Source organism: Balaenoptera ricei, chromosome 5 (assembly GCF_028023285.1).
Source record: "Balaenoptera ricei isolate mBalRic1 chromosome 5, mBalRic1.hap2, whole genome shotgun sequence".
NCBI classification, from domain to species: Eukaryota; Metazoa; Chordata; class Mammalia; order Artiodactyla; family Balaenopteridae; genus Balaenoptera; species Balaenoptera ricei.
In genome coordinates this window covers 923,890-950,513 of record NC_082643.1, presented here as the reverse complement: position 1 = coordinate 950,513, position 26,624 = coordinate 923,890, and the positions used below count along the sequence as shown (strand labels likewise).

Sequence of the window (26,624 nt, the reverse complement as noted above, 5' to 3'; positions counted from 1 at the left end):
TATATTTAAGATGGTAGTTTTAAATATCTTACAATATGGTTCTGGAGTCTTTTTAGGTTGTCTTATATTTGGAGCATTAAATGCTCATTTAAGGATAACTGCCTTAATAGTTCTTCACGTTAAGTGAATTATACAGTGTTATATTTTTGTATGACTTCTTGGAAATAGGTTTTTGAGTCTTGATGCAGTTTGTATTCCATAAAATATTTTTGTCAGAAAATTCCTTGATTACAATTTACAAAGGGATTAAAAGACAGACAGTGAATGGCAAAGATTGAAGACTCAATTGTCAAAGTAAATGAAAACTAGATTTTTCAGTTGTGGAATAATGAAACAGTTGGATACATAAGACTTGGAAGACTTATTACTATTTGAGATATAAATATCTAGTTTGGAAAGTCTGCCTGGTAATATAGGGTCATAAAACTAATTGATAATTTTACTTTGGAGATTACTGGAGGCTTTGAAAGAACTGTACTTCAGGAGAGGAAAATAGTGTGTTATTGTTTAAAATCAAAACAATGAAAATCTGCATGTTCTACTCAGTAGCTAAAAAATGTCCATAAATCATGGTTAAGAATACTGGAATTTGGAGTAAATGCCCCATGTTTGTATAAAGGCTTAAATACTGATCAACAGCTTTGTTCTTTATTATTAACGTACTGTATTTTTAGTTACACTGAGTAGTTTGGTTTTCTTGTGCCTTTGGAGAATTCATTTTTTTGTTTTCTATGTCACTGTTAGGCTTTTTTCTAAGGGGAGGGCTTTAAGAAAGTAAGCAACTTAAGAGAGGAAACAAGGAATTAAAATCTAAAATGCTTTACTTTCTCCCCTCGCCTCTGCCTTTGCTAGATGGGATTAGATGGTTGATGCCATATTTTGGTAGATTTTTGTTATCTGTAAGTGTGAAAGTGAGTCTTTCAGATATCTTGTGAAGATAATAAAAATTAGTTACTCATCAACTAGCAGGGACAAAGCTTTCCTTATTGTGACATCTGAAGAGAGAGTGATTTAATGGTTAAATGTTGTTGTGTTTTTCAAACTAAACTTCTAAGGCTTATCAAGTCTTTTCAGTAAAGAGCAGTAAGGAAACCTCCAGAAGGAAGAAGAATGGGAAAGGAGGGAACTCATTTTTGAACGTATATTATGTAGAAAACACTCTATAAGGCAACTAATGTTAACTACATTTACAGACAAATTATCTGGGGCACAGAGATGTTATATAAAGTAGTCATGATCACATAGTTCAGCCAATGTTTGAGGCGGTTCAAAATCAGACACATTTCAAGTGTTCAGGACCTATAAGATGTCAAGCACTATGTTAGTCTTTGGAAATACAAAGAGAAAGGAAACATAGAAATGCTTTGCAGGAATTCCTTCTGGTGGTGAGTCATTATTCTTTAATTCTGAAGTTCCTGCTCTATTCATTTATTGTAGAATAGTATTGGAGATGGAACTTATAGGCTGTGCAAAGATTCTACCCCAGTTAGAGGGAATGGAGGTCAGAAAGCTTTTGAATACTGGACCAGTGATTTTGTACTGCTTTAGTCTGCACTGGGAAGCCACAAATACTTTTGAGCCATAGAATGATATTATTGATTGGAATATTACTCAGCCATAAAAAAGAATGAAATAATGCCATTTGCAGCAACATGGATGGACCTAGACATGATCATTCTAAGTGAAGTCAGTCAGACAGAGAAGGACAAATACCATATGATAGCACTTATATGTGGAATCTAGAATAGGGCACAAATGAATTTATCTAGGAAACAGAAACAGACTCACAGACATAGAGAACAGACTTGTGGTTGCCAAGGTGGAGGGGTGGGGGAGGGAAGGACTGGGAGTTTGGGGTCAGCAGACGCAAACTAGTACATATAGGACGGATAAACCACAGGGTCCTATTGTGCAGCACAGGGAACTGTATTCAGTACCCTGTAATAAACCACCATGGAAAAGAATATGAAAAAGAGTGTATATATGTATAACTAAGTCACTTTGCTGTACAGCAGAAATTAACACAACACCGTAAATCAACTCTACTTCAGTTTTTAAAAGATGATATTATTTAAACAGATTTGTGAACTATAATTTAAAATCATTTTTGTGGTGAATTTCACGTTTGGTAGAATCCATTCTGCCGTATTTTGGTTGCATCCTACTTTTCCCAGCCAATCCGTGATGACTCGATAAGAGTACCCACTCCCCCATCCCACCCTCTCCAACCAAAGGCCGTTTCATCTCCTCTCCTTTCCCCGATCAGAATCCCAGGTAACTGTCTATCCATCCCACCCCTTTGCTCGTTGCACAAATATTTAAGTGCTTTCCCTGCACGGGGCCCAGGGGTACGTCTTGGAGTGAGCAGTGGTAGGGCCAGTGCCGTCTGTGCCAGAGGAACGTACCTCCCGGTTGGGTTGGTGGGCAGCAAAGAGCTGATGAGTCCAGGTGCACTTCCAGTATGTGTTGTGAAAGAAAGACACGCTCAGTATCGCGTGCTCCGCGAGGGGTCCTGTCCCACCCTGGAGAACCAGGGGCAGTCTCCGTGGGCAGAGGAGAGCTGAAGGGTGAATAGAATTAACTAAGCAAGAAGATCTGGATGTGGATGGAGGGTAGGGTGGCTTGAGGATCCCCAAGGGGATGGTGTCAGGGGACGAAACAGCATGGTCCACTTATCCTGCTTTCCCTCCTTCTGAATTTCTTGGCACTCGGGGTTTGTAACCAGCGTTAGGTTGCACTGAATACAAGCGTGAAGGAGGGTATTCTGCTTTGCCGCCCTTCCTGACTGTGCACCCGTACAGCACCGGGATTTCTATTTTTACCTCCCAACAAGGCTTGCCTTATAGTATTTGCTCAGCGGACACTTGATTACAATATACAGTTTCGGCAAGATGTGGAATGGAGTCCAGTAGGAAGAAAGAACTTTTATAAAAATAACCTACACCATGCATCACTAACCCTATTATAACATTAACATTTACTTAAAATGATTAAGTTATGGTCATTTGAATGTGCCATGTAAAATTTGTCATAAGTAATTTTTGAAAAAGATTTATTTTATTTATTTATTTATATTTATTTGGTTGAGCCAGCTCCTTAGCTGTGGCCCACGGGCTCCTCAGTTGTGGCTCACGGGCTCCTTAGCTGTGGCTCACGGGCTCCTCAGTTGTGGCTCACGGGCTCCTTAGCTGTGGCTTACGGGCTCCTCAGCTGTGGCTCATGGGCTCCTCAGCTGTGGCTCATGGGCTCCTTAGTTGTGGCTCACGGGCTCCTCAGTTGCGGCTCACTGGCTCCTTAGTTGTGGCATGTGAACTATTAGTTGCAGCATGCATGTGGGATCTAGTTCCCTGACCAGGGATCAAACCCGGGCCCCCTGGATTGGGAGTGTGGGGTCTTAACCACTGTGCCACCAGGGAAGTCCCTGTCATAAGTAATTTTTAGATTAAAAGAGAGCAATGTTAAAAAAGTGAAACTATTTCTTTCATACCTAGAAGGGTATGTAGATGCTATATCATTGTTAGGTGATATTGAAATGATTAACTTGAGACATTTAAATAAGTGGGCCACTCTTTCTTAGATTAGGTATTGTTTTTGACTGTTGAAAAGCATAATAGAGATATATTTGATCTGTGAATTGAAGATATATGTCTTAACAACTTATACTCTTATAAGGGGACAGGGTATTGTGCTTAGGTATTACACTGGCATTTTTTGCTTTAATGGTGCTTCAGCAAATGAAGATATGCTGTTAATGATGAGAAAAAATTCAAAGTTTTATAATTTTAATAAAGCTACTCTTATCCTAGCATAATATGATAAATAGCATATATTTATTTTTTAGCATATTCCAAAGTTCTCACCAGAAATTCTATATTATGAAGAAGGGATCATAATCTCAGTTATGGTCTCATATTTAAAAGAGTTATGCAGTGAAATCAGGAGAAATCATGGCAGCCAAGACCCTCAGCAGTGTGAACCGTGACTCCCGTTTTGGAGGCCACCTCAGTTTTTCTTCTCTTAGTGCCATCTGTAAACCCTGCCGGGGTCATGTGTAATTCTCTGTGATTCAGTTTGCTCAGCTATTAAATGGGAGACTATACAGTAGTTATTTCAAAGGTGTGTTGGGAAGAGTAGACAGAATAAGTAATCTGAAGTTTAGGATTTTTCCCTATATTTTTATAATTTAAACTATTGTGGGGAAATGATTAGGAATAGATCGTCTTTCATTAAGTTTGTAAAGGGCACGCACGGGGAGACTTGTTATCTGCTTATTAATGTCATCGCTTTGTTTTCTTTTTCTCTGCACAGCCAAGCATTCGTGTTCGATTCTGTTTCTGTTCCAACTTCATGTTTTCTTCCGCAGGAGCATCTGTCATTCTTAGGTTGACTCTCCATCCTTTGTATTCTGTGTCCACTAGCTTCTCCCACAGCTCAGGGGTCATGCTTCCACAGGATTCCATTTTTCATTTTACAATCATGTAAAACAGTTTTAAAATTATTTCGTCACGTTTCTGTGCTCCGTCACTTTTGAGATGCCTTTTCCTCTGATCTGTCAGGTCAATATTACCTTTTGCCTGGGCTGCAGTGATTTTATGATAGTCTCCATAGATTTATTTTACCACTTAGCTTGACTGCGTGAAGGGACATCTGGTAGACCTGGGTGTTGCTGGAGGTCGGGGTGTGTGGACTTTTAAGGGCTCAGCATCCACTTGAATCATGGTCACATTCCCTCTTCAACTCTGTAAATAGAAGGAAGGTTAATAAGCGTTAGATCCAGCCCAGTTCCCAGTGAGCTGGGCTACCCTTAATCATCATTGTCTTCATTCTGTTATTCTGACCAGAAGGGAGACATTACTGACATTTGTAAGTTCCACTGTGTGCACTTACCAGACATGTTCCTGGATGCACTCTGCTCGGAACAGTATAACATTCTGAAAAGACACGTGCACCCCAGTGACCACAGCAGCACTGTTTATAATAGCCAGGACATGGAAGCAACCTGAGTGTCCACCAACAGAGGAATGGATAAAGAAGATGTGGCACATATATACAATGGAATATTACTCGGCCATGAAAAGGAATGGAATAATGCCATCTGCAGCAACATGGATGGACCTAGAGAGTCTCATACTAAGTGGAGTAAGTCAGACAGAGAAAGACAAATATCATATGATATCACTAACATGTGAAATCTAAAAAAGAAAAGATACAAATGAACTTTTGGATGGCAGTTTTAACCCCTGACATCGGTCTTAATTCTGCTCTCACTCATCATTTAGTTTTGCTTTGTTTTCTGATAATTGCAATATCTACATGGTCATGCACATAAAAGGCAGTACATACACCTAAAATGATGCTGGCCATTTCAAAAATAAGTTATCAAATAGAGAAATGTTTATTTTGTCTGGCACGTATCCAATGTTTTTGACCAAGAGGCAGCTGGAGGGAAGATGCAGTATCTTCCTTCTTTTTTTTTTCAGGTGTGTAGGCTTTTTAAATTTCTTGAGCTGAATCATAGGTAAACTACTGATTTATTTTTTATATCAGCTGCCTTGACTATATCATACATGTAAATTCTCCCCAGATTGTGTGAGATCTGTTTCGCTAGTCATAGTTTTTGTTGTATTTGAGTCTCCATTGTTCTCCAGCGTCTGTCTTAGAAACCACCTTAAACTAAAGTTGTTCTTATGTTTCAGTCTTCAAACTGGATGTTTAATAAATGTTTTAAATATTTTTAAAAAACTGCTATACGGTCTATGATCTATAATTTTACTCTTTTGATTCTTTGAAAATGGTCATCTTTATGGTATATATTAAATTTTCTTTCCATATTTATGACACTTAAGACAATTTATTAACTATATAATACTCAGCTGTACATGTTTACAATTATACAACTGGGCAGTTACACAATTCTTACAACATTTTTTGAACATCTTGTAATTTAATGTCTCATATTAGAGCTAATGCCCAAAGGGCCGTTAGGCTGTTGATTTTGATTTTAATACAGAAGATACGTCGTGTCTGGAATTTGGTCATGCCACACCCTCTTCAGTCTTAAAAATCTCCTGATCACTACTTCTGCAAGTGACAATATATGCATATATAGCAGTAAACACCTAATCTGTTATATCGTTGTAATCCATGCACAAGCCTGGGCTTTCATGTTTCTGACCAGGAATGACTTGTGATAGTTTCAAACAATTTAGTAAAAGTAAGAAAAGATCTTTGCAGCTCTGGGACTTTAGTATTCATTGAATTACTTTGCATATTTAATTTTGCTGTCTTTTGCTCAAACCTGACATTTTTCTTTTTTTTACCAAGCGACAAGACCTACCTATGCATTATATGCTTTCCAAAAATGTTTATTAAGAGCATAATAAGTCCAAAGAATGTGCTAGACCTTTCGTATAAAACAACACATCAGCTTTGGTTCCACCCTCATGACCTTACAGCCTTTATTCCAGACTTGACACTGCATTACACCCGTTCACAGTTTTGACCAAGGTTTTACTCACCTGTTACTCACTAAATTATTCACTCAAATATTCCCTAAATATTTTTTCTTACATTGAGCAACTTTTCTCTTTTTTTTTTTTTAAGATTTTTTGATGTGGACCCTTTTTAAAGTCTTTATTGAATTTGCTACAATATTGCTTCTGTTTTATGTTTTGGTTTTTTGGCCCTGAGGCATGTGGGATCTTAGCTCCCCGACCAGGGATCGAACCTTCACTCCCTGCATTGGAAGGCAAAATCTTAACCACTGGATGGCCAGGGAAGTCCCATGAGCACCTTTTCTCTTAATTGAATAGATCTTTAAAAGAAGCAGTAGGGGGGCTTCCCTGGTAGCGCAGTGGTTGAGAATCTGCCTGCCAATGCAGGGGACACGTGTTCGAGTCCTGGTCTGGGAAGATCCCACATGCTGTGGAACAACTGGGCCCGTGAGCCACAACTACTGAGCCTGCACGTCTGGAGCCTGTGCTCCGCAACAAGAGAGGCCACGACAGTGAGAGGCCCGGGCACCGCGATGAAGAGTGGTCCCCGCTTGCCACAACTAGAGAAAGCCCTCGCACAGAAACGAAGACCCAACACGCCATAAATAAATAAATAAAAATTTAAAAGAAGCAGTAGGAAATATCCATGGAAACAAAATATAATTTATGTATAGTTAATACTTATTAAAGTGAATTATCAACTGTTAAATGAAGAACGTGCCTTTTTAAGGTACTAACGAAAATCGTACTGAGACCTTCTAGTGGTACAGTTACTACGCTTTCAGAAACAGTGGTCCAGAGCAAGGGTTCCGAACTGGATCGCCAGGAACGAAGCTGACAGTCATGCTCATTTTGGGAGCTGGGGGTGAGAGCTGTGGTCAAACTTATTTTTCCTGAATCCATGCCTAGTGAGCTGCTGATATTGATGGGTGAAGAGTAGTTGCATAAACCTAGTCTTGACAGGAGGCAGTTATAATAAATAGTAAATCTTTTGTGTATTTTGTCAATATCATGGTGCATTTAGCATTATATATACTTTCTTTCAGTGCAAGAGGTTTTTTTTAACAAAAGGCTAACAGTCCAAATGAATGTTGTCATTCACAGCCATCCTGAAATGCATATGTTTAATTGCTTACTGTGTGCAGAACAATCCTTGTCAAAGATGGAATCATCTGAAATTCTATATTCAGTCGCATTAACGTGGAATGTTGAAAAGGAAAACACACTAAGGTATATTTTGTGGCCTGAAGTAATCACCAGTCTAGTTAAGGGGATAGAACTTCCACATGTCCTCCAAGTAAAGAACAGTGAAGGCCTCCAAGCTTAAGCTGCAGAATGTGTGAGTCTGTCTGCTATGCCCCGGGCGCTCAGGGGGAATGAGGTCATTGTGGGTGACGGGTCCAGGGCTGTGTGCTGATCCGCCTCTGCCGCTGGCCCCTTGAAGCTCTGAGGCAACAGCGTGTTCCAGTTGGAACGCATCAAAGCGGTGCCACCAGAAATGTCTGCTAATGTGTGTGCTACAAAAAAACAAATCCTTAATCAGGTTTCGGGATTTGAAGACCTAGCCTTGTTTGCACTTTTTTCAGGCCACGGACTCATTGCTCTGCTTTCCCAGAAATCCACACCTGTGGCACGTTGTTTACACTTGGGTTTCGCGACGCGGGTGCGTGGGTGTGAACGTATTGTATATGTACAGATAAATTTCAGTATATTATCATATTTATGACAAACATGGTAAAGGACAGCAGCTGTGACTATTGTGTTAAAGGGGTCCCCAAGTATAACCAGAGTGGGCAAAACTATTATTTTTAATCTAAGTGGTAAATAGAGGTTTAGGGATCTTATTTGTGGTTTTTTAAAGAGGTTTATTTTTATAACCTTGTTAGTTTTTTTGTTGTTATTTATTCTTTAATTAGTTTTATTCCTTTAAAATATGCCGTTTGATTATTGAGAACCAAAAAAGTGTAGATTTATCAGAAAAACTATTTGAGAACTAGACCCCAGCGTTATAGGATAGGCACAGGTGCGTAAGTTAAAAGCCTGCAATTGATACATCTTTGGTGACACCTTTATCTTTCATATGGACCCACATGATCAGGATTCTGATGTTCATTTACAATAATACTGAAGTGTTATTGCCTAGCCTATAACTTTTTAAAAAGTAGCTTTTATTTAACCTTGTGGCTAAAGTACTTAAGCAGTATATTCTCTTTAATAAATTTTCCTACAGTGTGTCTTAACTCATTTTCACTTGAATTAAATATTTAAACACGCTTTATATTAATCCATAAACAAACACCTAAATATATAGGTATTGAGCAAAAATGATTGAAAGTTTTAAAATAGAAGACAGTTGTAACAGATGAGTTCTCTTATGCATGGCCCATTAAAAGAGTCAATTTCTTCATTCACTTTTTAAAAATTATTATACCTGCACCATTTCTTACCTTCAACCAAAAGTGTAAAACAAAAACTCAGAATGACACAGTAACTTCTTGTTTAGCCTTAACTGGGCCCTTGTGATTGCTTGTTTGTTTTCATGATTTACAGTCTTTACCAGGAAAATAGTTTTAAATCTAATCCTTTTTAGGTTTTTTCGTCTATAAATTGCCTAGATTTGTTCCAGTTCCTTCCGTTTGTCTCTTTTCTTCCTGCTACTATTTGCAAGGAACTTCTTACACACTTCCCATCCTCAGCTGATTAAAACTCTCGCGTTGGCATCTCCCTAAGAGAATTTGCAGCTGCTACTACGGACTGAGCGGTTTATTGGAAGGAATAATGAGCATTATGGCCTTTTCCGCCCCACGTTGGTTTTCTTTGCACCGTACACTCGACACAAAAAAGCTTCTGCCTGTGAACCGTTATTCTGTTGACCTACAGGATTTTCCTCCACGTTGACTTTTAGTATTTTGAATCACTCAGCATTCAGTGTTTTCTATGATCTTTTCCCCTTTACTGTTTCCTTTGTCCAGTTTCTTCAAAGAAACTTTGCAACCGTTTTATAAAGCATAGCTTTTGTTGTCATAGAACTATAGCAAGATAGAATATACAAATAAATGGCATTAAAATTGGACTAGACTTTGGAATACTGTGTGAACATGGACGGGTGAGAAAGTCATTTAGTTCCCCATAGGAAGTGGCTCTGTATTAAGGATTTCTTCATCTTCATGGTGTTTACGTATCAGTGGCATAGGGGCTGAGCATTCTTTTGAAGCACTCATTCCATATTTCTCTTTTAAAAAAATAAGTTTGTAATAAGCCTTGTGGAAACAACTTTGTAATATCAATTTATCTGTAGGTGAAGAGAATAAAAGCCATTTAAAGACGGCAGGGATAACATCTTCAAGAAGATTATGGGGAAGAGTGAGTTTCACAGAGACAGCGTGCTGGAGAGGAAAGTTCTTAGAAGCAGAAGATAATGCTGTGTTGTGTTCACCTTTTCATTCCATATTTAAGACAAAAACATTGCTTTAAGTTCACTTCAGCCTTGGGGCTTTATAACACTATGAAATTTGTGTGAAACACTCTAAACTTTTGTCCTAATGAAATTCCTTTGGGTGAGATAAATGGGGAGAGGAAAAAGAAAATCCTATTAAGGTAAAATGAGAGAGAGAAAAAAAAGACTCTTTAAAGTGTAATAAATGGGTAGAAAAAAGTGAAGGGAAGAAGTAGGAGGAGGCCTGAACCGGGGAAGTAAGTCAATCATTTTTGTTCAGTAGACTTTCCTGGTTTGGCTATGACGCCAGTCCTTTTGGTATCCTCTTCGTGGATAACAGGATCACAAAACTATAAAACTGTTAAGACAGTCTGACTATTGTATAGTTACATTTAAGGCATATTGTTAGATGAATATGAATTTACTAATTCAACAGATACATACTGTGTACTTCCTATGGACAATGTATTACTCTAGTTGCTGGGAAGGTAGCAATAAACAGTCCAGGCAGGATGCCAGCTTTCAAGGGACCCACCTTCTGGAAGGGAGAGAAGGGCAGTGAAGCAAATGCCTGTTAACATAAGATGATTTCAGATAAGTACTGAGGAAAACACTGAAAGCAACGGATGAAAAAGCCATTGTAAATAGCGTGAAAAACTCCTATTCGTGACAACTTCACAACTGCTGCCTTTCAGTACATCTGAAAGAAGGTGTGTGAGACCTTTGGGAAGATAACTGAAATTGTATTGAAATAGTAGCTGGAGAACTGTTAAGGCTGTGCAGGCGGCGTAAGGGAGACAGTGTCTCTTCTGGAGATGGGAGCGAGCCAAGATTTAGAACACTTTGGCAGCTGATGGTTTTGAGGGCCGTATGCAGCGGTTACTTTCTCCGCTGTGCATCTGTTTTGATTCCCTACCCTTGGATTTGGCTTTGGGATGTTGTCACAGATCTGACGCTGGCATTTCCTAGCTGACGGGAGAACACTTACCAGCAGTTTTATGCTTGTTCCTTACCTTTTCAGTAGCTGTCTTTGGAGTTGTTCAAATAGTCTTAAAAAGAAAGGAACACATAAGCTGTAAATAAATGAAGAGAGAAATACCATGCTTACTGGTGGGCGAATTTAACATTACAGTTACGTAAAGTATCCTCCCATCATTTTATAAATTCAGCATAATGTCAGTGGAATTCTTGTAGAATTTCATGGAACTTGATTAGCTAATCTGAAAACTGATGTAAAGATGTAAAGGGCCATGAGTAAGTAGCCAAGGCAGTAAAGCGTATTATAAAGACGTAATAACCATATGGTGTTTTTGTACAAGAATAGGCACACAGTACAATGAAAAAGAACAAAAAGACCAGAAATTGATTTATATACATACAGCAATTTGATTTGTGAGACAGAGAATAGAGAAATGTTTAGAATATTGTCCATCCATATGGGAAAATTAATGAAATTAGACATGATTCATACCATACACAAAAACCTTTTTTAAGAAACATTCAGGGGTGAAATATAAAAGAATATCCTTTCGACCTTATAAGATATAGTTTCTTAAATAAGACGTGAAAGACTCAAAATTTGACTACTAATATTAAACTTTTGTGTATGTGTGTGTGAAAAAACCATACCAACGTTTTAAAAAGATCAGAAACAGCTTCCCTCTTAATTGTGTTCACTTAAAAATTCACTCTGATAAAACCAGACATGAAGAGGCATATTTGCTGAAATATGTTTACTTCCTAAGTTTATTCCTTAAGGAGGTATGGGATTATCAGTATTGATTTTAATATAGAAGATTTGTTTCACTTATAGGTGTGTACAAGTAGTACACAAATATGCTGTTAGTCGCAGGGGGCAAACCTCTGGTCGCAGAACAGGAAGAGGCAGATTGCTGTCTGATCAAACTGAGTAATCCATACCGAAGACAGTTGCAGACACGATAGTAACCAGTATGTATTGAGCACTAACCGCGTCCTAGGCCACGTTTTATTTTAAAATCGTCTCAATCATATTAAATTGGCCATGTAGTGTCACACACAAAAGTTAAAGTAAAAAATAAGGAGATTTAGAGGCTAACTGGCTGGTGAAATGGTGATTCCGTTTATAGAAATTAGAAAAAAAAAAGTAGAAGAGGATCTAGACCTTATACGTAAGTTTGGAGTAGGATATATTGATTTACAGGACTAGTCAGACACTTGGGAGTGTGATTTTGTGGCTTGAGAGAGAGTTCGGAGCTACTGCTCTAGATTCAAAGAGCATATGCTTGTGGAAGATACTGACTTCAGTCCAAGAAGTAAGGTCGCCCAGGATTTGAGAACGTAGAAAGAATACTGAGGACAAATTCTTGGAGAAGAAGGAACTCTAGGTAGAAGAGGATGCACTTCTGTAGCATCTAAGATATCTAAAGTAGGAAAGGAAGTAGAAAGTGGTGCCAGATAGCACAATGAAATGAAGCAGTTAAAAGAGCAATCGGTAACTGTCATATCGTCCCATTGGTGGTCGGTAGCAAACTATTATAAAATCAGTCTCTGAAAATATATGAAAAAATAGTATGCTTCTAATTTTGGAGAGTTATTTTTACATATCCATTTTTTCCTGGGGTGTTTTTTGTTCATTGTAAAACGTTATTAAATTGATTCTTTAACAGATGCACTTACATTTTCAAAGCTGGTGACAGATAATCCTTAAATAGCAGTGTTTCCACAGGAATCATTTTGAGAAAAAATTTGTTTTTGTAGTAATAAAATTTTATTTGACTTTAAAATGACCTATGAAAGAATTAAGTTCCCAGCTCAAGAATTAGTTTTACGTTAGCTAAAAATATTCCATTTGAACTTTCAAAATGCTCCTTTTTCTTTTTAATGACAGGTCTGGCTGGGAGTTGCATGACATTCATAGTATTTAATATCCTGCCTTTATTGCCACAAAATATTTATTCATGCAGTTTCTTCACGTGACATTACTTTGTCAGCGAATCCCATGATTTGGTCTTTTGGGCTTGAATTTAACTTTCACATTTTACTTTGACACTTCCGTAGATTCTTAACACTGCATCAGTTCTGTCATATTGGGGGTTTATGGTTTTAATTTTAAGAACTCTGTTTAAAATACTAAAACTAGCTATAATCACATGCTTGTGAACAGCAAGAGAGACATATCACTTAAAACAGGAACCCCCTGAGGTTACAGTGAGCATCTGTCAATTCTCTAAGCCTTCTCTAGATGATTTGCTGCTTTTCTTCAGGTCAGAGCCGGCTGTGGGACGCTTGGTGGCTAGGTTCGCTTGAACTGATAGGCGTGTACACTTGGCCTTGGCCGTGACGTCCACGTAGCGCTTCTGCCAACTTCCACCTGGACCATCACCAGCCACCACTGTCTCCTGAAGCAAACGGAGACCTTAAGTGACTATGGAGACTTAGGCTATGCCTTTCAAAGTCACTTAGTTCAAGAGGTAGAAGGGTCACCTAGCATTGTTGCTTAGCGCGTTGTACTTCAAGTAAGTGACACCCAAGTGTGGAGCAGTGAGCCCGGGCCCACCAGGCTGCAGCAGCCGGGCTCCTGTCTTATGCCCTGAACTCAGTGGACGGTCAATGAATATTTGTTGACTGCAACATTTAGGCATAGCTCTGAAGTCTAATTCTACTTAGAATATGTTCTGTCCATGATTTACTAAACATGTCAGCTTCATATGCATGCTAAGGTATTTTATTCTTGACTAAAACATGAAATTTGGGGGTGAAGACATTTTTTAAATTATAATTTAACTGCTTTTTAGGACTTTTATTATGTTGGACTGTTTATACTCTACTGCGTGCTATACTTTTTATGGAGTAGGAGAATATGAAAGATACGAAGGAGATCACAGTTTCTGAAGTCTCTTCTCCACCTCACTTACACTCGACAGAGACAAGTAGAGAATGATGATGATTCCAGAGCCTTACATGGGCCTGAATCCAATGCTGATTTAATTTGTACTCACCGTGCACTGTTTTCCCATACATTTTCTGTACCATGCTCACTGAAGAAAGAACCTACGTACTGTACATTTGTCAAGAAAAAACTGTTTTAGTTAATATGATTGAGTAAAATATTCAACTACCTACAGAGAACTTAAATATATACAGTACTGTTGTGTTTTTAAACTTTCTCTAATCTCCCTTATGAAATAGAAAGTCTGGTGAAAGATTTTAATTACATTATAACACTTCTTGAAGAAGCAAAAAATAACAGCATATGCAATCTTTGTGTTACTGCTTTTCAGCCTGACTGAACGGGCTTTTGGGTTGTTAAAACCAAAGGTAGATGAAAATTTCTAATGCTGTCTTAAGTATCTTCTGAAAATGAATCACTATCAATTCGGTCACCAAAGATCTAGGATTGAATTAGATCTGTTTCGTGCTATCTGACCCCCTGCATGGCTCAGGAGAACCACAGCCCATTTCAAAATACGTGAACTCCTGTCACTACCCACCCTAAGGGGACAGTTACAGCTGCCCCAGAAGAAGGCAGCTTTGTTATCAACCCATGCCCAGGTGGGAGCATCTTCCCTGGGGGCAGGGGGGGCACATTCATAAATACCATTTTTTTATTCTCTGTGCTCATGATGTGTTGTTAGAAGTTAGAAGTGTTCTCCTTGGTGGAGCAGTGATACCAGAGTCTCCCTAACAGTATTTCTTCCTGGTTCAGTCTAGGAAGGTTGTATCTTTCTAAGGATTTGTCCCTTTCTTCCAGGTTGTCCATTTTGGCGTATAGTTGCTTGTAGTAGTCTCTTAGGATCCTTTGTATTTCTGTGGTGTCAGTTGTAACTTCTCCTTTTTCATTTCTAATTTGATTGATTTGAGTCCTCTCCTTTTTTTCTTGATGAGTCTGGCTAAAGGTTTCTCAATATTGTTTATCTTCTCAGAGAACCAGCTTTGGGTTTCATTGATCTTCGCTATTGTTTTCTTTGTCTCTATGTCATTTATTTCTGCTCTGCTCTTTATGATTTCTTTCCTTCTACTAACTCCCTGACAGTATTGCTGTAGGACAGTTCACGTGAGTGCCTGAGAGTTACTTGTCCACAATTATCGCTCAAACATTGGTAACTGCTCTGTCCTTTGCACTTATAAACTACTATAGTAAACAATCCTTCTTGTTAAAATACTATCTTATATTCTTTTATGTATACATTTCTTTTACATATATGTGTTCTTTTTCCAATTCTTTTCCATTATAAGTTATTATAAGATACTGAATATAGTTCCCTGTGCTATATAGTGGGACCTTGTTTATCTGTTTTATACATAGTAGTGTGTGTGTGTTCATCCCAAACTCCTAATTATCTTCCCCACTCCTTCACTATCCCCTCTGGTAACCATAATGTGTTTTCTTTGTCTGTGAGTCTATTTCTGTTTTTGTATACATTTCTTGATAACAAATCTTTAAAATTTCTCCAGAAAAGAGAATATTTGAAGAATATCACTGAAAAGTGAATGTAAAGAATTCTTAGATTGTTCTAAATTACGCATTTTAGATACACTTTTCCAGGAAATATTTTAAACACTTTTATACAGTTGCACTGGAGGTCTGAAATATTGTCATTATTTTTATGTAAAAAACATGCTACACCTACTATATGTGTATGTGTGTGTATATATGTATACATGTGTGTGTATGTATGTATACATACGTATATATTTTATTTACTCCAAAACTCAAGTTAGTCTTTCAGAATAATTTTCTTTTTTCATCCCTGATTGCTAAATTGTTTGCTTTTTTGCACTGATGCTGTTTTATCAAAATGATTCTGTGTTTGTTTTGCTTTATAATGGACAAGTTATTTTTGAGCAAAGCCTTCTTAGCCTTGATTTCATAGATAAAAGGTGCATGGATAGTTTCTAGGGGCTGGATGGATACTCTGAAATTATATGCTATTTTGTGAAAATTATGAGAGTCTGTATTTAGATATATAATTTTCTGGCTTGAACATTCATATCTTTCATCAGATTCTCAAGACTTTCTCAAGCCACAGTTTAAAAGGATCAAAAAATAGCTCTTGTTATACTTGGTTCATCAGTTCAACATTCTTGAGGAATCCTAGTTTTATAATTGGAGCAATTGTAAAGGAACAGAGGATTATAGGCATTATTTAGCAAATTATATCAAGGTTTGTTTTTTGTCTCAACAACTTCCTACATTATTATATTCTGTATAGACCAGCCTATATCATGCTCTTCGCCATAATGGTGCTATTGTATTATCCCACCATTCCGTAATGCTCACAATCAGTTCTTAACATTACCTTTTATACCTCTCATCTGGCACAGAAAAATGAAAGCATAAAGCTAACTAAAACACGTTTTGATCTTGGAATCGTGTCAGAAAGGGAATTGTGAAGTGAAAATCTCAACTTTGTCCGTGTTTCGTATATATGTGTTTCTAAAGTCTGACCAAGAGAATGGGGATTTTATTTTTTAAAATAGGTACTTGACTTTTGATTTCAGAAAGGGAAAGAGAGTTTCTTCCCCGAATATGATGCTCTATGAATGAAATCTTACAGTTGCTTGAAGGTTTCTTTTAGAGATCTCAGAGATACGGTGAAGTAATTCCAAATATGCATTTAGTATAACTCAATTCCATAGAAACAGCTTTGATGGCGTGGCAGTAGATTGCTGGCGTCTTTGCATATAATGTGAAGGATTTGGGTTGATTCTTCTAAAGGCCAGAGATCTTCAGAAAGCAGCAATGTGCCAGGAGTCTACCCACATGCCATCCTTTTTATCTACTGAACTTTCTTTGTAAATGTGTTTGCAGCTGAAACATGGGCCTTTACTCCGGACAGCTCAGCCAGTCAACAAATATTTATTAAGTGTCTGTTTTGGGGGATGTGCTGTGTTATTTTGGGGGGGGTGGATACCTTACCTTAGAGAAAAAAGCAAACAATGAAAACAAAGCAAAACAAAAACCTAAGCAACATCCGTGATCTTTTGGAGTTTGTTAATGAAATTACACACAAATACTTTAAAAATTGAATAATCAAATAAGTAAATGAATATATACGTGAGACAGCACTCACTGTGAAAGGTAAGCAGTTTTTACTTTTAGTATAGCTTCATTTTTCTGTACTTTTTAACCCTAATGCTAAAGTACCTTTTATTTTTTTTTGATTTTTTTTTTGACTTAAATTTTATTTTATTTTTGGGTCCATAGTAAACTACACTGTCCATTTCCCTGAGTTAAAAATTAAGAGAATTAAGAGCTAAACTTTTAAAACCAGTTCAAGCACTCTCTCTTTTTTTGACATCTTTATTGGAGTATAATTGCTTTACAATGGTGTGTTAGTTTCTGCTTTATAACAAAGTGAATCAGCTATACGTATACATATATCCGCATATCTCCTCCCTCTTGCATCTCCCTCCCACCCTCCATATCCCACCCCTCTAGGTGGTCACAAAGCACCGAGCTGATCTCCCTGTGCTATGCGGCTGCTTCCCACTAGCTATCTATTTCACATTTGGGAGTGTATATGTGTCCATGCCACTCTCTCACTTCATCCCAGCTTACCCTTCCCCCTCCCCGTGTCCTCAAGTCCATTCTCTATGTCTGTGTCTTTATTCCCGTCTTGCCCCCTAGGTTCTTCATGACCATTTTTTTTTCTTTAGATTCCATATATATGTGTTAGCATATGGTATTTGTTTTTCTCTTTCTGACTTACTTCACTCCGTATGACAGACTCTAGGTCCATCCACCTCACTGCAAATAACTCAATGTCATTTCTTTTTATGGCTGAGCAATATTCCATTGTATATATGTGCCACATCTTCTTTATCCATTCATCGGTCGATGGATTAAAGTACCTTTTAATTGATCTTTTATCTTCTCCCAATTAATAAGGAATTTATCATTTGTTAAGGAGTACCAAATTCTGGAAGCTGTTTATAGTTAGAGGTAGAATTAATGTCAAACTTATTGGTCCAAGCACTGAAATGGAGCTAGAATCCAGCAAATCAGCAATAATTGGTAAAAATGTCTCCCGATTCCTTGGTAGTATTAGAAAGACCTCACAAACAACCCGTTAAAAAGTGGTTAAACAGAGAAAGTTATTAGGATTGTGATTTTTGCTGTTTTGTCGTTTTAACTTACCTTGAAATAAAGTACAGTGAAAGTAATAGGTATTACCAAGTTTATGAAAACAAAAAGTTCTACTCGGTGTGCTGAGTTGACTAAAGATGATAAGAGGAAAACATACACTTAAGAATTCATCGCACAGATGTTCAGGGTGAAAGATTTCCTGATTTAGACACAAAAGACCTGTATTGAAGGTTAATGCTGTCATTTGTCATTAGGGTAACCAATTGCCCAGGTTGTCTGGGGACCGTCCTGGTTTATATCTGTGGTCCTGACACAGTTAATAATACTGCCCTCTTTCAGGCTTAAAAATGTGTTGGTTTGGGCAAGAAATTATATGGCCAACTTACTGTGACGACCAACTCTATTTTTACAATAATAAAGTTTGCGTAATACATTTGGTCTTTCAGGCTGTTGAGGTAGCCGGAAGAAACCTGTGTATAAGAAAACATTTTGTAATCTGAGCATCATTTATAAGAACTAGAAAGAAGTATATAAATATTAGTGTATTCATTTGAGCAGAAAGACTACAGTGACTTGTATACAGAGAGTGGTTTTAGTTTAGTCAGTCATTCTCGAACAAATTTGGTATTACTCTTGTTTAAGTGGTTGTATAATGCCCTAGTTTCCCAGAATGTGTTATGTTGAAATCGAGGCACAACAGGACAACGAAGAATATTGAAACCTAGATTTTACTTGTGAAGAGGATAAGGGGTAGATTCAAGGTCCCTTTATCAGTAGGAAGGAGAAACTTAATTCTGCCTAAATCTGAGAAGCCATTAACTAAGCGTCGTGTGGACCACAGAACCTTGGCAAGCAAGAGTCAGCTCACCATTTGGAACTTTTAAAAATACAGTTTCTGGGACAAGATAATAGGGGATAGGTATTACTACTTCACAGGGTAGTTAAAAATATTAAAGAGATAATGTATACGGAAACATCGGGTCTGTAACCTGCAATTTTGAGTAGCTGCTTAATAAATACTAGTTGAGTAAATGCGCAAGATCTGGGAAGAATGAAGCGTTAAGGGAATATATCCTACAAAATAATGCTCTTTCTTTAATTTTTTTCTATGCCAGCCAAGACCTCTCCCTTATAGATTGTTACGAATGACCATGAATACAAGTTCATTTGACTGACTCAAATAACACTTATTACAAGCTTTGTGCGTCTTCTCAATCATTCAAACTATTTTTACTTCCAAAATCTGAAACTGAAGATTCTGAACCCCCTAGCTTAGGATTTGAGGTCACCAAAAGACTCAATTTTACTATCTCCATCTACTGGCAGGGAGGAACTATCCCCAAGCATCTGGACTGGCATAGAAAAGAGGAGAAAAAACATTTAAAAGGTAAGCGGAACATATATTTTATTTACTCTCCATTTTAAACTTTCCTTATACACGCTTGACATAATCTCACGTGATTAAGGTTTATACAATGAACCCTATTAAAGCAGAGAATTTCTTTAGGTGGGATCACATTCTTACCTGATTCTTCGACACGAGCAAGTGTAGACTTGACTGTTTTCCTTTCATAGCGGGAGTCCTCTCACATCCTTGTACTTCTAAATGTCTGTCCACTTGTGCCACTGCTTCAGGGCTGTTTTCATATTCCTAATAGTCTGCAAACTGCAGCATGCTTACTGAAACGTCTCTGTTCTCAGTTGTGTATTCTCTGATGTGTTCAAGGGAACGTCCCCTGGCATATTATTTGGCTGTTATGGTGTAGAGAGAGTAGCAGGGTGTTTTTCAAAGTGTAATTGATTATTCTGGTGTTTCTTAAGAGTTTTTTTCCATCCTTCATTGATACTTACTTTCTTTGGCAGAACTTACCGAATAAAAGCTTCTTGTTAATTCCTGAGTAAAAGTCTTAATGCATTTTTTTTATATCAGGGGCTTTTTCTCGGTATGTTGCTTCCCCATCATAAATCTTTTGTTCCGGTTGACTTTTAACAGGATTACAACATTGCAATCAAATTTGAAAGTATGATGACTGCTATAAAATAAATATTTTGACGGTTTGTGTGGCTGTGTAGGAATAGATCTCTGTAAATTTAAATCATGTGTTTTAAGTGATTAGTGTAGTTGTTCTTCAGGCTTCTGTTATGAATATCTTTCTTTAAAAAGCCTGATCTCTACTGGAAAATAAGAGTGAGAGATGGCCACATGTCAAGATAATTAGTATTACTACAGTTGCTGTAATTAAATTAAGTACAATTTGTACTTTTTCTCCTGTTAGTTTTCTCCTGCTTCCCCTCACTCCCTGGGCATGTGTTTCCATAACTTTGTTCCATTTCTTTGGACAACGTTCGATTTCTTTCAGAAGAGGAATGGATGGATTTATAGGAAACATGGGTGGAGAGCTTTCAGCATCAAAATCAGATTTCATGGGCAAGAATTTTCAAGGAAATGCTCTGTTGAGACAGGTCTGTTCCCTTGCTGGGAGGTCACAAATGCAGCTGGTCCATTTGCTGGCTGGGGATTACACTCACGTAAACAGTGCAAATACCATGCAGAAGGATTCTTAATCTTCTTGTGGCATCTGACACCATCCAATCTGACAGACGTATCCTCAGAGTCTTTCCTGAGATCAGAAGCTAGGGGAGTAGGTATTTGTGAACAATGTTGAAGGAACCAGTGATAAGGAGTGTCAGAGAATCATCCCTCCTCACAAATGAAACTTCCAGTGGACTCTGTAACGTTCAGTTCAGTTCCTGCTTTGAAACTGTATTCAAAATTCAAAATATGTACCTTCTTGACTCTGTCCCATTCTGTGTTTCAGCTCCTCTTTTTAGACTGCTCGACTCTGGATCTTTGGTTTGATTTTAAAACTATTGTCATACAACTAGCTGTTGCTGAAGAATTCTGCTAACGGTTATATTCAGGCCAATTATTCGACATCTTCATGTTTGTGCTTATTTACTCCCTTATAATAGCCCAACTAGATGATAAAATAATATAAGCTGAGATGAAATAGCTTGGCATGATTTGCTATCTCCTGGTCATTATTAAAAAATGCCTTTGCTTTGAGAAATAAAATTTAAGTAATCTATTTCCCCACCAAAATTATGTGTTTTATTGATATTATTAATTTGCGACTTCCACTTCTTTTAAGTCTCCCAGTTGTGTTTTATACACATTCTAACATCACTTTATGATTGAGGACAGTTGCTGGCTGTGGAGGGTGGGGTAGGGAGGTGATGTTTTCCAGCAGGGCAGAATGGTTGGAATATTCATGAGCATAAGTCTGCCTAAACGTGGCCTGTGAAGGGCAATCACTTCCAGTGTAACTGCTTTTCACTTATTCCTGCTATCTTGATGTGGAATGACTACTGAAACCAAAGGTCCTGCTGCAGATGTAACTTGTAAATCTCAAATGTTGCTTATGGAAAGAGCTGCAAACCCAAACGCTCTCCATTATTGAGAGTGTTTAATTAATAACATTTAAAACATAAGATGGGAGGACACAATTTGTGTAGAAGTGACCAAATTTATTATTTTTCCTATCTTTGGATGTTATTCATAAGAAACTCATAGGCTCATTACCTGTAAATTATATGCATTCATCTTTAATGATAAATATAATTAGGAAGCAGCAAAGTCTCATTTTTCAACACTGATGATGGTTGAATATATTAAGGCTGCAACAGGTTCCTATTTTATTGTTTCCTAGAAATCATTTATTTTGCCTAATTCAGAATTTAACATAAGAGAGAATTTTAAACATACTTTAAAAATTCACTTAAGTCATATACAAATGGCCTTATTTAATGAGTAAGTTTGTACTGATTACTGTTTCATTATTATTTTCCTTGATGCATTTTAAATATCTTCCCATCAGAATGTCACTACTGTATCTAGACATTGTGTGTTCACAAAGAAATAGGTCACTGCTTTCCACATTTGAAATTGCTGGTAAATTCCATCTGAATGTTGTAAATTATACGTCCAGAGCAGATACAATATACTGACAGATCCTGAGTCTCCAAATGGATTAGGTTCTTTATTGGACATACCTTTTCTTAAATAAGCATATTTGTTTGTTTAGAGGTTAAGTAATATGAATTTGCGCTTAATCGTGTGTCATAATATTTCACGTAAATACATTTCACTGCTTAAAATATTTCAGAGCTCCTGGTATTTAATGTAAACTTTCTACACTGAATAATAGTTTTAATTCAACAGGAGAGTCAATTAAATATTGAAAAAATGAAATCAATAGTGAATCTTTAAAATGAATGTTTCTTTTATTCCTCATTTGTCTCTGTTCTACATTCTGGTTTTAGCCGCCTTGTGGTATGTAAAATAATGCACAATTTAATGCAGAATAAAAACTAATAGCATTGCCTAAACATGTTTCTGTGTAATGGTGTGTGTAACGTGTGTGTATAGAATTATATTCGTTACTAATTGGTGTGCAGTAAAGGCTTTAAGGAGATTCTGTGTTTATGTACTTGGTGATTTATCCTGCAGCGTAAGAGGTAAGAAGATTATTGCCAGTGTGTCTCCCATAATTGAGCCTTCACTGAAAATGTTATGTCATACCCCATTGTATAAAACCCAAATAGGTTATTTTTACCACTACCTTAAGGCTAAAATACCATGCTGTCAAATCATTACCATTTCTATATCTCGTGCCTCAATAGCAGAAGAACTTTATAGATCTTACTTGCCGTGTCCTTTGTAACATTAATCCAGATATTTTCAAGCATGAACAGGGAACACCAGTAATAATCACGCCAGGATAATGGGCCTGAACCATGGCCCATTTTGATTTTGGTCGCATGCGTAAAAATCTTAACTCTAACTTAAATAATAGTAAAAAGTGATTTGTTTAGTCATGTACCTGAGAAGCCCAGAGATGGGCTGAATTTACTGTGTGGTTTGAGCTGGGATCTGGCTCCACTTTGCTGTACTGCTGTGTGCCTGTCTACTTCTGTGCACTGACTTTTCCATCAGACTGGCTTCTAATATGACAGCTTATTGGCTACAGCAGCTCTGGACATTACTTCTGCGCCCAACATGGTCTAATCCCCAGCTGTTGAGGGAAGAAAAAAAAAAGCCATTGGATTCACTCTGATTGGCCCCTTCGAGCCACCCATGCATTGAGGGAAATGGACTCGTGTTGATTTTCCAGGAATATTTCTGGGTAGGGTCGACCAGGGCTGCTTCACGGTGCTGGTGGGCAGGGGGAGGGATGCTGGGTAGATGCTCATGGGCAAACTTTCCCTCATTGCATTTGGAAGTTTTGCTATGAACTTCTCAACATGGGCCCTCGTTTCTTACCATTGCTCATAGGTAGGTAGGAGGCTTATGGCTGAATTCTTTTGCTTCTTTTTAGATACAAAAGAATTCAAACCTCTTTTTAGAGATAGTGCCAAGTCAAAGAAATGGCATAATTTCTACAATGTTATCCTCTTTCCTCCTCTTCAATCAACCTGTAGAAGGGATCAGAGATTTGCATCACTGCCGAAAAATTACTGCTTCTTGCTTCATCAGTTCGATCTTTGTGAAACTGGATTCCTTATACATATTGACCCATTTTGCATTATCTTCCATAGCAATCTTCTATTTACTAACATCAGAAAAACTGGATACCTGATAATAAATTTTCTTTCTCACTGTGTTTGAATTAGGCCGAATATGATGGACAGTTTCTCCTTCACGTACATACTGATTTGTGATTATCAAGGTGGTTAGTTTATACGAGCATCATTTCATATGAACTTTAAAACAGTCTCTGATTATCTCTAGTTTATAAAAAAATAAACCCTGATATCAAGTGTCTTGCCTAAAATAAAAGATTTTTTAAAATTAATTAATTACTCTATTTATTTTTGGCTGCATTGGGTCTTCAGTGTGGCTCGCGGGCTCTAGAGCTCAGACTCAGTAGTTGCGGCGCACAGGCTTAGTTGCTCCGCGGCATGTGGGATCTTCCCGGACCAGGGCTCGAACCCGTGTCCCCTGCATTGGCAGGTGGATTCTTAACCACTGCGCCACCAGGGAAGTCCCAAAATAACAGATTTTTATTATCAACTGATTCATAGTTCAGAGTTAAGATAAAATAATGACAATAATTGTGGCATTCTCAGTGTGGTAAAATTATAAAACACGTTTTATTTTAAAATGATTTAGTATGTTAAGAAAATGGCAAATCTCAGTAATGAGTAATCTGTCACCTTCAGCTGAAATATATATGTAGGTTACAATAGATGAACTTGGAGTAAAATATGAATTAAGGGACTTTAATTGGGGAGGAATGTACATTGTAAAAGCCTCTTATTCTCATATGTATAGTCTCTGGAAACTTATGAATGAAGGATGGAATGTTGAAACTGTTTTATTGCCAAGTTCCAAGATATCAAGTTTCTTTATACTAACAATATGTATTATGTGGTGCCGTGTGCCAGGCACAGAGCTAGACACTGGTTACAGACTTCAAAATCAGTTTTGTCTAGACGATTTTCTACCTCACTAGAAGTTCACAGTGTGGCAGAAAAGAAAGAAACGTCAGCCCACACGTGGTGATTAAAATATGCCGTCCTACAGAGAGAACAGACTTGTGGTTGCCAAGGGAGAGGGGGTGGGAGAGGGATGGACTGGGAGTTTGGGATTAGCAGATGAAAACTATTATATAGGAAGGATAAACCACAAGGTCCTACTGTATAGCACAGGGAACTATATCCAGCCTCCTGGGGTTAAACCATAATGGAAAAGAATATAAAAAAGAATGTATATATAGGTATAACTGAATCACTTTGCTGCACAGCAGAAATTAACACAACGTTGTAAATCAACTATACTTCAATAAAATAAAATTTAAAAAATGCAGCCCTAAAGGGATGTACAAAGGGAATTAAGGATTACATTCCATCAAAGGTGACATCTGAAGTGGGTTTTGATAATTGAATATGTATTTACTAGAATACCTAGTCTAGGAATGATACTAAATTACAGTCCTAGAAGTTGTCACATTAAGAGGACAAGGCTTTGTCTTGCTCTGATGTCCCAAGCCCTTGGTACAGCGCATGAAACATAATAGGTTCTCAATATATGATTTTTTTTTCGTTTTTTTTTAACTTTTGGGGTTTTATTTATTTATTTATTTATTTATTTATTTATTTATTTTATGGCTGTGTTGGGTCTTCGTTTCTGTGCAAGGGCTTCCTCTAGTTGCGGTAAGTGGGGGCCACTCTTCATCGTGGTGCGCGGGCTTCTCACCATCGCGGCCTCTCTTGTTGCGGAGCACAGGCTCCAGACGCGCAGGCTCAGTAGTTGTGGCCCACGGGCCCAGTTGCTCCGTGGCATGTGGGATCTTCCCAGACCAGGGCTCGACCCCGTGTCCCTTGCATTGGCAGGCAGATCTCAACCAGTGTGCCGCCAGGGAAGCCCTATGATTTTTGACTATTCATTCCCTTGAGGAATAAAATGATTATCTTCTGGAATAAATTCAAGAACTTCAAATGGGCATATTTTAAATAATTGCATTTCTTTTTATGGCTTACTTAATATAGCAATCTCTTCTTTTATTTTTCCTTAGTGAACATTTATTTTTGCAATTTGTAAACAGTTTGAGGTAGACAACACTAACTTTTTTTGATTGTCTTTGTTTTATTTTGCTATTGTTTTAAAGTATGGGAAACTAGACGGAGCCAATAAGAAAACAAAAACTTGAGTCTCCGTTTTTTTGTATTATTGTATTAAGTAGTATTGTACTTTTGTGTTTAGTCAGAATTTAAATTATTAAGCATGAAAACAAGGTACTTCTATATAGTTTGGAATTTATGGAGAGAGATTTGTTTGCGCTGTGGAGTTCAAGTATACGTTCTCTCTACAGAATCAAGTAAGATTAGGTGAGATTACTCTGGATTTTCTAGGTAAAAAGGGCCAATTTATGGAGCCAGTGAAACTAGCAACAAATACATATACATATGTATGTGTGCATGTATATATATGTTAAATGATTTTAACTAACTTTTGTTAAAAGTGAAATTTGTTAATTAAGAGTTAGTGAGATTGAAAATGGAAATAGCCGTATAAAAAACTAGCAAGATTAAGATAAAGAAGGATTATCACAGGCAAAAAAAAAAAAAAGAAAAAATAGTGAACAGACCAAAGCACAAATAAGACCAGGAGGGATTTGGAAATAGGTGCACCTGACTATTACAGAAATACCTTTTCTAGCGCAATTTGAAGATAACATATATTTGGAAGTAAACGCATCAGAAATCTCATAAGACACCTGTGAAATCTACCAGTTTATGGGGACACATCCCTACGCCCTCCCTATGTGAACAGGAACCGGAATTCTTCAGACCTTAAAGCTAAACCAAAACTGGAGGCCTTTCTTTTTACCTCATTCTTAATCCTCCAGGTCTTTTCTGCTATAGCCAACTTAAAGCATTAGCATGGAGAAGGACATGGATGGTTCCTCTTTCTTTAGGAATTATATCTTGTCCACAGACTTTTTTTTTTTTTTAATGTTTATTTATGTGTTTATTTTGGCTGCTCCAGGTCTTAGTTGCGGCGTGCATGTGGGATCTAGTTCCCTGACCAGGGATGGAACCTGGGCCCCCTGCATTGGGA

The 26,624-nt window shown here is 37.5% G+C and overlaps 1 protein-coding gene and 1 long non-coding RNA gene across 4 annotated transcripts in view; both read left to right on the top strand.

Moving 5' to 3' along the window:
* Nucleotides 1-20,880, top strand: part of LOC132365720 (uncharacterized) — a 117,305-nt gene extending 96,425 nt beyond the window's left edge. The window contains exons 2-3 of the long non-coding RNA XR_009503204.1: nt 19,328-19,388; nt 20,821-20,880. This is a non-coding gene — a long non-coding RNA (uncharacterized LOC132365720). The remainder of the gene's footprint in view (nt 1-19,327; nt 19,389-20,820) is intronic.
* PDGFC (platelet derived growth factor C) overlaps nt 1-26,624 on the top strand; it is a 219,344-nt gene that overhangs the window by 96,890 nt on the left and 95,830 nt on the right. The gene's annotated exons all lie outside the window — the stretch shown is intronic.